General features: G+C 41.2%; 1 pseudogene; it reads left to right on the top strand.

Moving 5' to 3' along the window:
* The first annotated feature begins 506 nt into the window (after window positions 1–506).
* Window positions 507–3,185, top strand: LOC103734410 (annotated as a pseudogene).
* The last annotated feature ends 8,087 nt before the right edge of the window (window positions 3,186–11,272 follow it).

The following is an 11,272-nucleotide window of genomic DNA, read 5'->3' as shown; positions in this document are numbered from 1 at the left end:
TTTGGAGCATGCCCAATTCCTTTATTTACCTCTTAATCCTTTCATGTTACTGGAAGTACTGCTTCAGGAGGAGTGCCTGCAGAGATGGCATTTCAAACAGCCTATGAGGATTAGCTTTTGATTTTTTTCAGCACGCAAACCCAATTTGGGGAATTATCACCTCAGGCATAAGGATGACAGTTCTGGAAATGTCACTCAGAGAGGAATATGAAATAGTCCAGTTCCTTTTACAAATAATTTGGTGGAGAGCAAAATACCAACTCCATCAACTAGTCAGTGGGCGGACAGACCTCTGGAAATATCTGCAAAACCCTGTGCTGGCTGCTAATCTTCACTCTGTAATTTCACTGACATAAGCAATAAACCCTGTAATTATATTGTACTAATCAAGCACAGTGACAATCGGGGAATATCAATCACAGCATTCACATGCCAACCCAGTCAGGTTCAGAGTATAGTTTTGGCACTATTTGTAGTTTTAGTTCTACCCTAACTAAAAGGAGTCGATGGATGTAAGTTGGATGGGCTGCGTGCAGACCAACCATTTCTCTGCACTTTCTTGAATATGCTTTCCAAAATATATCATTCATTAAGCTCAGTTTCTTGCGCTGATGTTTGATCATGTGCAGTTTCCTTCCTTCATAGTTTATAACAGCAATAACATCCCTAGCACAGGGCATTTCCTGAGGATTAATGACCATCTGGGGTTAATGTCTGAAAGTAGAGCCAAAGACCATCAATTCCTTCCCTCCACTCATTAATTCTTAAGAGATGACTGGTTCTTCTGTCATTATTTCTTGGTTTGACCTTTATATGAAGTGATGTGGCACCACAGGAATTAATTCCAATGTGGAGGCTGCAGAAGATGCATCTAGCATGTGTCCCCTAAACTCATCCTTTAGGACAATCACAATTTACCTGCCTGTTAAACCACTACAAGCTCTGTCCTAAATCTTAGGATATAAAGTGAGCAATTTGTGTAGAATGACCCACATACTTTTGTCTAAATTCTAACTTTTCTGGCTTCCTACTTCTGATGAGCAGTCAGAACGGATTAGTTGTGAGATTTTTCTATTATTTATTCCTTTTAAAATGCTCGTCTCTACCAGGCAGCTTTTGTAAAAATGTCTCATGAAATGACATTTCTACCACAGTGTGAGGATTATTATATGTTTTTCATCAGAATGATTTAAAAATGTGTGTAGAGGTCCTTCTTTGGGGGTTTTCACGTGTGTGTATCTGTGTTTGTGCTGAGGGGGCAGAGCAGTTGGTCTGCAAGGAATAAAAAGATATTAAACACAAACCAAGCATCCACTGAGAGCCCTTAGAAGATTCTATTATTTTCTGGGATGAGGAGGCTTTTTCTAATCAGCTCTCCATTATTGTCTCCTTAATTATCATGTTCCCTGAAGATTTTCATTCTTGTATTTTCTCTTGAAAGAATAATAATGGTTAAATTACTTAATAATGTTGCTTTGTCTTTTATCTGGTCTCTCACCTAAGAATCTCAAGGTGCTTTGAAAAGATTAATTATGATTCACAAGACACATAAAATGGATCTTAATTTGAAGCATTTTGAAAATTGTGAGTACTCAATAAATGCAATAGAAGCAGAAAGCTGGAGTTGGTGGTGGTTGTGGAGGGTGTCATTCATTTGATTGAAAAAAAGATTTTCTTCTGAATAATCTTGTGACTATTTCTATTGTTCCAGATTAGGATAAAGGATACAAGGCCAAATTTATGAAAGTGAATTAACTTCTCCTGAGCACTCCACCTGTACCGTCCTCACAGGGAAGAGCACCGCTTCAATTGGGTACTACATTAATCAGAACTGTTTGGGTCATAGGTACCTGAAATCTGGCTGATGGCTCAAGGAAGAAAATGAAGGCTCTGTATTCAAAAGGTCCAGCTGTAGGCTGTCTTCATCTAAACCTAGTTGCTCAAGTGTTTTCTAGAGCTCTCTTACACGTTGGCTCTGCTTTCCTGGTTGGGATTCATCTGAGGTTGACTTTTTCCTTAGGTGACTCCCATGGCTCAGATGTAGGTCCTGGAACCGTAACACCCTTTATCAAAAGGAATTCCTATTTCCTAACATTTCCATGAAAATAATTAAGCCCTGCTTAATCATATACCAGCCTTGGAACCAATTACTATGTTCAGTAGGCTGGAATATACTGACTGAGTTAGCTGTTTCACAGGGCTTTCCTTGAAGCTGAGATCAACCATACCCCAACCAGGAGGATTGATCTGGTAGATAAAGGAATATCAAGGAACTGTTTCACAAGGGAGGAGAAAGGGATTTGGGGTAGTCTGTAGAAGGTCACATGATTTCAGCATTTACATTTGCTTCCAATGCAGATAATGGAAGATCTCAGAGAATAAGATTTCAAAATCTCCATCATGTATAAACATGTTTTGCCACTAATGTATTCCTTTAAAAAATAAGAGTTCTCTGCTGCGGGCTGCGGGCTGCAAGGTAAGTGGTGGGCACTCAGGGGCAGCCAGGCCCTGTGGGCTGTGCTAGTTGCCTTCATGCAGGCCTTTGAATTGGTGAGCGTGGGCATAGCCATGGGGCGGTGTTGGTGCTCACCAGCTACATGTCCTACACCGACTAGTACTGTCCCTTACAAGTGCTGCCAGGAGGAGCGGTCACACATCTCGAGACCAAGTCCAGAAGTGGATCCGTGGCAACGTGAATGCAAGCGGTAGTTTTGTCTTCATATTTGACCAGATGGGTAAGTTTTACCCTGGGATCACTGACACCATCAAGCCCTTCCTAGACTACTACTCTCAGGTGGACCGGATCTCCTACCGCAAGGCTATCTTCATCTTCCTCAGTAAGGCATGCACACACCTCATAAGTAAGATGGCCCTGGACTTCCGGCGGGCAGGAAAAAAGACGGAAGAGATCCAGTTGAAGGATCTGGAGCCTGTGCTGTCTGTGGGCGTCTTCAACAAGAGCAGTGGCACAGTGGGCTCATAGAAACGTCAACTACTTCGTTCCCTTCCTGCCCCTGGAGTACAGACACTGTATGTGTGTGCGGGCAGAGATGCAGGTCCGAGGGGCTGCTGTGGATGAAGACATAGTCACCAGGGTGACAGGAAATGACCTTTTCCTCTGGGATGAGAATATGTACTCAGACAGGGGTTGCAAGACTGTGCAGTCCTGACTGGATTTCCACTGAGCTCCTGGCTAGGTGGGGTGAGAGGATTCAGGGGGATGTGCCCCCCTCAACCCCAGGCCTTGCCTTGTACAAGCACTTTGAAGACACCTTCAGGGCTTTCTTTGCAGATTTGCACCTGTGGACTTTGCTATTGGGAATAGCTGTGCTAGAAGTTAATTTTTTTTTAAAAAATTTTTATCTTTTTGAGACAAGGCTTCCCTGTAGCTGCAGCTGGCCTCGATTCTCTACTGGAGACCAGGCTGGCCTCAAACTCACAGAGATCCTCCTGCCTCTGCCTCCCAAGATACTAAGCTGTCCGTGCATCATGACAGTAGCTAAAGAAATTTCAAAACCCCTCCCTGTGAGTTAAGCACCTGGAAGTAGGAGGGGGGTCCTTTGTGATTAATGGCACCCACACCTCAGACACCATTGCTGTGACGGATTCAAGACCCTTCTGTCAAGGCTGACATGTCAGTGTGAGTGATGGGGGCTCCCTCTGAGGCCCCTGTAGAACACACAGGGCCTTTGGGTCTGTGCCTTGCCCTGGCCAGTGCTCCCAGTCCAGGCTTTGGGATTCCCTCACCTGTCTCACTGTGTATCGGCTCCAGCTTGTCTTGAAAACAGTGTCTTCCAGATCCCCCCATCCTCCTCACTAGTCACCTCAGAACCAGGATGTAGGATGTTTACAAAAACTTTGATTTCTATGTTTGCCTGGTACATTTGATTGAAAGGTGAAGCTCAACTGCACAGAATCAATTGAATGTATAGGAAGAGCGTTCTGACATGGCCAAACCTGAAGTCAGCTCATAGACTCCAGGGGGGATGGCACCGTGGAGATGCTGTTTTCATGGATATGCATTTTTTTATGTTTTTGCTTCTGAATATTGGGTAAGAAAGTGTAAAATAGCATGTATTTTAAAACCTAGGAGGGACATAAAATGGAAAAAGAGATTATTCTTAGGTTCTCTTAAACAAATAGTAGACATTTTTATTGTTCCTGGGCATGGGGGCACACACTTGCAATCTCAGTAGGATAATCAAGAGTTCAAGGTCATAGCAGTGAAGTGAGTTTGAGAACTACAAGAGGCCTTCTCTCAAAAAACAAAACATCCAAAAAAAAAAAAAAAAAAAAAAAAAAAAAAAAAAAAAAAAAACAAAAAACCCACAAAGTTAAATGCAAAGTGGTACTATATGGTCACAACTGTAGACTCCACAAAGTCATCAGGGTGTCATCTTGGGTAATAGTGCCTGGCTGGGCTGCCCTAATTGTTGGTAAATGAGCCTTACAGCCCAGCCAGTTTGAATTGTTCTGCCCTAGAGTTGCAATGCAGCTGCAGGCTCAGTATGAGGACAATGTTTATGTATATGTTTCCATGTTATAAAAATACCTATATATGTATTTTTAAAACATGGAAATATATGTATGCATTTTTATAATATGGAAATGCCTTACAGAAAGAAATACATATAGTGGTATTTTTTAAAACACAGAAATGCCTTACAGATTATCACACTCAGTCCTTTAAATACACCAAGGTAAGCCAGATACAGTGGTACATGCCTTTATTCCCAGTACTCATGAGGCCATGGTAGAAGGATTGCCTCAAATATGAGGCCACCCTAGGCCACACAGTGAATACCAAACCTAGCAGTGCAGTGCACTTGTCTGAAATGCTAGCACTCAGGAGGAGGAGGCAGGAAGATCATGAGTTTGTGGTTGGCTTGAGCTACACAGCAAGACCCTGTATCTCAAAACAAAGCAGACAATTGCCAAGGTGAGATTTGAATTTGATGACACATTCTCAAATTGGAGTCACGTTATCTGTCTTTTATAACCTGTCTGGCGTTCGGTCAAGAAGAGACAAGCTTCTCTCTGTTTACAATGATACAACACATGGATATGCGTTGGCCGCCTTTGGACCACTCTTACTAGTTTATAATTTAGAAAGGCCTGGGTTGGCCTTTCCCAGTCTCTCCCACCTGCCTGTCAGGAGCTTGAATTGGTCTACTGTAGAAAATAATAATGCCAGCAAGGTGCACCGTGAGGTGCCAAAAAGATGAGTTCTCAAACTATTCCCATGAAACAGTTCTTTATAAAAAGCACTTGACATTTATATATGAGAAACTGTAACCACTGTATGTAAGTAAAAATTAAATAAGCTAGACTACCCTTATAACATAGATTTTACACTGTCAATATCCTGGTGTGTGTGTGTGTGTGTGTGTGTGCGCGCGCGCGCACCTGCTTCCAAAATTCATATGACAGAGATCAGGAATGAAACATAGAGTATGATGCCTTTTGAGGCAGGATGGTACTAGAAGAAAGAACTGGGGAATTGGCCAAAGTACAGAAACTAAGGCTGGAGATTGAGCTGGCTATGCCAGGGGAGTGCCCATGGAAAGGTGTACGTCCTGTAGTGATTTGCATCTGACTTGCATTTAGAAGAGCTCTGACAACAGGAAATTTAGGGATCTGTATATTGCTATTTGTCAAGTGAGAATATAGTAGGTAATTGTGAACTATGAAAAAAAAATCTGTCTTTCTGAGAAGATCTCAGATGTTGTTCACTGCCCCCATTCTGGGGAACTGAGTTTATGTGAATGAAGAGGGCTGCAGGAATCTCTGCCGTGATTTGGAGTCCAGAGCAAGCCTACAGTGACACATGAGACAGAGGGAGGTGACAGAGCTGTGCCTAGAGCTTGAGGAAGAGGATGCCAAGGAAACGACTGGTGGTGCTCAGGATGCGCTTATATGAAAAGACACCTGTGAGGAAGCATGTCTTTCTGAGAAATTAACTTGATACATGGGTGGAGCTGATTACATGCTGAGAACATTGCCATGATTAGTGGATGGACCTTGGGATAGGGAACACCTGAGTGGGATTCTCAGCTAGCAGAAATGCCAAGCTGGGCAAGTTATGTAATTTTGTGTAAACTTGGTCTTGTCTGTAGCGAAAATAACATTATTTTCCTTGGCAGAATGTAGTGAATATAGCAGGTAAAACACTGCACAGTTAACAGTATTGGATATGCAGAACACATTTTGTTTATTTCATTATGAGAAAATATATCTTTAGAACTTGTGTTCCTGTTCATAGTGAGAAATGGAATCAGTGTTAGCCATTTATAATCACTCGGGCACTTGCAGTTTAAAGCCATTGATTTCAGATAACTATTCAGACTAGCTAGAGTTTTCTCTCCTTTGCCCACATCTCTGGGTGATCCTGTGTTTGCAAAAAGCTGATGCTGCTTGAGGATTGCTGATGCAAGGTGTTGTCTGCTGGCTTCTGGCTTTGCTGGTTTCTGATGAGGTGTGCCTTACCCCATCAGGTCTCAAGAGTTGTCTTTTGGTCTTAGTGCAACTGGCTCTAAAGTCTTTAGACTTTGCACAGCCTGTGGTTTTACCATCTGTTCACTCCTTACGGTACCTGAGTGCAGTTCTGGTATGTCAACACTCTATTCCAGTTCTGTGCCCTTCTCAGTGTTTAAGAAGCTTCAGTTTCATTTCTTTCAGGGTCCTGTCAGGCTCATTTCCTCATCATCTTCAGTCCCTGAAGCTCTTACTGCTACTGAGGATATAGGGCTTCTCTAGAAGGCTGACATTCTCTCAGGGCATAACCTGGAAAAGCAGGTAACTATGCTTTAAAAATAATGTTTGATTGTGGAAAACTTTTCCATCTTACTCCTTTTACATGTATCTTTCAGTAATGTGAAGTAAATTCTTGAAAAATCAATCTTCTAAAAACTATTTGTCTTGCAAAGCTAAAACTCAACTCAATGAACAACACTCTCTATCTATCCACTAACCCCTAGTTAGTGTTGCTTTGAATTTGACTGCTATAGGACGCGCAAGTAAGGACAGTAAATTTGACTTTTTCTAACTGGTTTATTTTATTTAATATAACAGCCTCAAAATTCATTTATTTATACATTTCCTCCCCCATTTAAATCTGCATAATATTCCATTATGTGTATATTTGTTTTATTTATTAGCCATTTGTCTTATTATGATGATGACTCTTGGTTGTCATCTTGACATCTGGATTCAACTGAAAGGAAAACCTTTGAGCACTTCTGTGAGTGATTTTCTTGATCAGATTATTTGAAGTGGGAAGACCCACCCTAAATGTGGGTGGCACCTTTCAGTAGCTACCCAGGTAAAAGGGTCATGGAAGAAGGAAACTTTGCTTTTATCCTGCTTATCCTGCTTGCTTTCCTTTTTTAAGTTTAATTTTTAAATTTTTTTTGAGAATTTTATACATGAGTACTGTATTTAACATTATTTTACTTCTTCCTCTTTCAACTCTCTCTCTCTCTCTCTCTCTCACACACACACACACATACACACACACACACACACACACACACACACACACATAACCAATAGAGTCCATGAGTCCATTTAGTGTTGCTCATGAGTACTTGTGTTTAGGGCTGACGACTTGGGATGGATAATTTATCAGGGAGTCTCAGCCTTGGAGAAAACTGCTTCTTTGAGCTGAGTAGCTTCAGTTGTCAACTTGACATAGCTGGGAGGAGGAAATCTCAGTTGAGGAATTTCCTTCTGGCATTCCGCAGGCATGTCTGTGGGGTATTTTCTTGATTGCTGAATGACATGAGAGGGTCCCATCTACTGTGGGTGGTGCCACCCCTGGGCAGGAGGTCCTAGGTTGTACAAAAAGGCAGGTTGAGCACAGGCCAGAGAAGCAAGCCAGTAAACACCATTCCTCCATGGTTTCTGCTTCTGTTTCTGCCTACAGGTTCCTTCCTTGAGTCCCTGCCTGACTTCCCTCAGTGATGTACTAACCTTGGAGTTGTAAGATGAAACAAACCCTTTCCTCCCTAAGTTAATTTTGTTCTGAGTATTTTACTACAGCAGTGGGAAGCTGACTAGAGAACCTTTTCTCAGCAGCCATTGATTGCCTATAGCTCTTCTTTTAGAGTTGGAGTCTTATGAAATTTCCCACATCCATGTTGGCATGTTGACTGGTATGCTCATTATATAAGTCTTGTTTAGGCAACCATAACTGTTGAGATTTCATGGTTACAGAGAGTGTGGCCCTCAAGGAGGAGGCTTCCATTCAGATGAGCTCTAGCTTGATTCCCTAAAGTCCTGCATCTGAAGTATGTGGTGTTTTCAGCAAAAGGATCTTACCTTCAGGTTCTGGGACTGGCTTAATTATTGCTGGAAAGCTCATCTTTCCTGTTGCTGATTCCTTCACTGATATTCAAACTAGCTTATTTATGCTTCTAAAAACTGAAAACCAGCAGCTTTCTAGGAACCTTCCAATCTTCAGCTCTGGATTGGGACTACTCAGACATCTAGCCTTGTGTACTGAATAACTAGTGGATTTTTAGCCTCTCTGGTGTGAGACAGCCATTGTTGGACTACCTAGACCATATCATGTAAAACAATCAAATGAATCCCCCTTTTAATATATACCCATTTTATCCAATCTGTTTCTCTAGAGAACCTTGACTAAAATGGTTTTATAGTTTGTAATCTCTGAGACATTTCCGATGACCTGTTGGAGTTTTGTCATGTTACTGTTCTCCCAGATGTAAGTGATTTCTTAGCAGTTATGAAGGGGACAGGGAACTAGAGCCCTCCAGTTCAAACATAAGAATATGATATTATGGGGAAAGGGCTCTTAGAGTATCTCATACTTTATTATCTTTTCTTTTTTTAATTGTTTATGTAATAACCACATGATTAGAAGAAGCATTTCATTACACCATTAACATATTCAATAACAGTTTCCAGAGCAAAGATGCATCTCTTTCAAAACTGGCTGCAAATTTTTAGGCTTACAGTTGAATTAATACATTTATACAATATTGAACTCAGTATAAACCCTGTAAGACATAAAATTGAATGAGATTTTAACCTTTAAAAAAGATCTCCATTTAATTTTAAAATAAGTTCTCCTCTGCCATGGCCTTTTATACCGGCTGCCATCAGAAGGTAACACCAACATTTAGGGTGTGTCTTCCGGCTTCAGATGATCCAATCAAGAAGATATCTCAAATTTCAGTTAATCCCAGATCCAATTAAGTTTACACCCAGGATTAGCCTACACAATGGCAATGTTTTTCACCTCTACTAATTAACAGGAAGCAAATTTTTATGCTTCTTCCTCAAATATAACTCATTTTTTTACTTGTTGATTTTTTTGGTGTGTATTTCATACAGAACATCCCAAACAATCTTATTCATCTATATACCTACTTCCCAAATGGACCCTCCCATAGCCCCCGCCCCCACTGGAACACATACACTCCGTCATCCCTGTTACTGTCCACTATGTTGTTGGCACCCCCAGTGGTTCCCCAGTGCTTGTCCATCAGCTGAATTTAGTGTGCCTATCTAGAGTTCCTAGTTTTAGGAAGATCAGCTCTTCCTCATCTAGCAGCAATCAGTTGCCAATATCCTTTAGATAAGATTGGGGTCTGCTGTTCATTTTCCCAGTTTCTATGCTGGATTACTGTCTGGGAGTCTCTTGGGCCACTGTGGCCAACAACTCAAAAGAAGGCATCTTCTGTCTGGCATCGTTTCTTGTTATGTAGCCTTTAGCTAAACACGTGGACTCTAAAAGAATTAAATCGATCCATTTAATCTTTGGTTATACTTTCCTTTTGGGTGTTTAAGACCATACAGTTGACCCAGATAAACCAATTTATTTTTACTCTTAAAGTCATTTGATGATCTGTTCCTCAGGGGTCACATGGGTTTGGGAGGAACCCCTGGCTCCTTTCTTTTACCAGTTCCATCTATGTGAAGATAAGTCAAAGGTCCTACTTGACTGTGGCATGTTTCACGTGGAAGCATGGAGGAAATGTTTCCTCTGTGTTGACTCTCCTCGTTGTAGACTGGACACTGGTTCAAGTCCATTTGGTGGGTCTCCATGGCCTCCTTGGGCAAGTGGACAGGTGACACACCACAGTTACAGGACCTTTTGAGAGATGTTCATAGTCCCCTGGAGCTTAGTCAACCTAGGAGGGAAAGGAGCAAAAAGTGTTCTTTATGTTCCTCTTACCGAATTAGTGTAGGCCTCAGAGTGTGGCTATTAAACATCCAAGAAGGTTAGTTCCACCAGTCTGTTACTTTCAATTACCATGTGCCATGTAGATAAAGCTTGGGCAAAGACCGAAGGTTCACAGATAAACCTTGCCTAGACATATATTATATTCCTTGAGCTAGTCGTATGTATAATTTGTCAGTAAGTTGTTGGATTAACATAGTTCATTCTGGTTTTAAAACTAGCTAGGCATTATTTATCTCTCCATTGTCTAAGCCTTCCACCATGGTTTTCCCATTTAAAGTGCCTCCATTTTTTCCATTTATCTCTTAATAATACCCTTCTCCTATGGTCCCACTTCTCTTGAGCTCCTTCTTTCCCTTTATCCCCAAGATTCCTTGTACAACTCTCCCTCCTCCTTCCCCATAAAATGAGTCAATTTTATCCATATCTCCCTTATTAACGCCTGTTTCTGACTGTTCTTTTTCAGATTCTTTCTTTTCCTTTACCTCCCTGGTTCATTTTCATTATCCTGGTTCCTGTAGTTGTGTCTGGACACATACTCACTTATCAGGATTTGGTGCTAGTATCCACATATGAGGGAAAACACATGTTGGTTTTATTTTCTGAGCCTGTTACTTCACTTAGTATAACAGTTTCTAGTTTCATCCATTTACCTGGAAATTTCATGATTTCATCTTTCTTTACTGCTGAGTAAAACTTCATCATATAAATGAACCACATTTTCATTATCCACTCATCATAGGATGAGTTCTTTGGTTATATGCCAAAGAGTGGTATAACTGGGTCAAAGAGTAGGTTCATTTGTAGTTTTGTAAGAATTCTCCACACTGCTTTCCATAGGGATTATACAAGTTTGCAGTCCCACCAGCAGTGGATGAGCATTCCCCTTCCCTACTTCCTCTCCAACATTTGGTATCATTTTTTCTCTTGATCTTAGCCAGCCTGACTAGGGTAAGGTGAAATCTTAAAGTGGTTTTAATGTGTATTTTCCTAATTATTAGTGATGTTGAACATCTTTTAAGATGTTTCAGGTGGCTGAAATTGCATTTACTCATATTTGGTTCT

This window comes from Nannospalax galili, unplaced genomic scaffold, assembly GCF_000622305.1.
Source record: "Nannospalax galili isolate Female #2095 unplaced genomic scaffold, S.galili_v1.0 scaffold433, whole genome shotgun sequence".
Classification (NCBI taxonomy): Eukaryota; Metazoa; Chordata; class Mammalia; order Rodentia; family Spalacidae; genus Nannospalax; species Nannospalax galili.
This window is presented reverse-complemented; position numbering and strand designations above follow the sequence as displayed.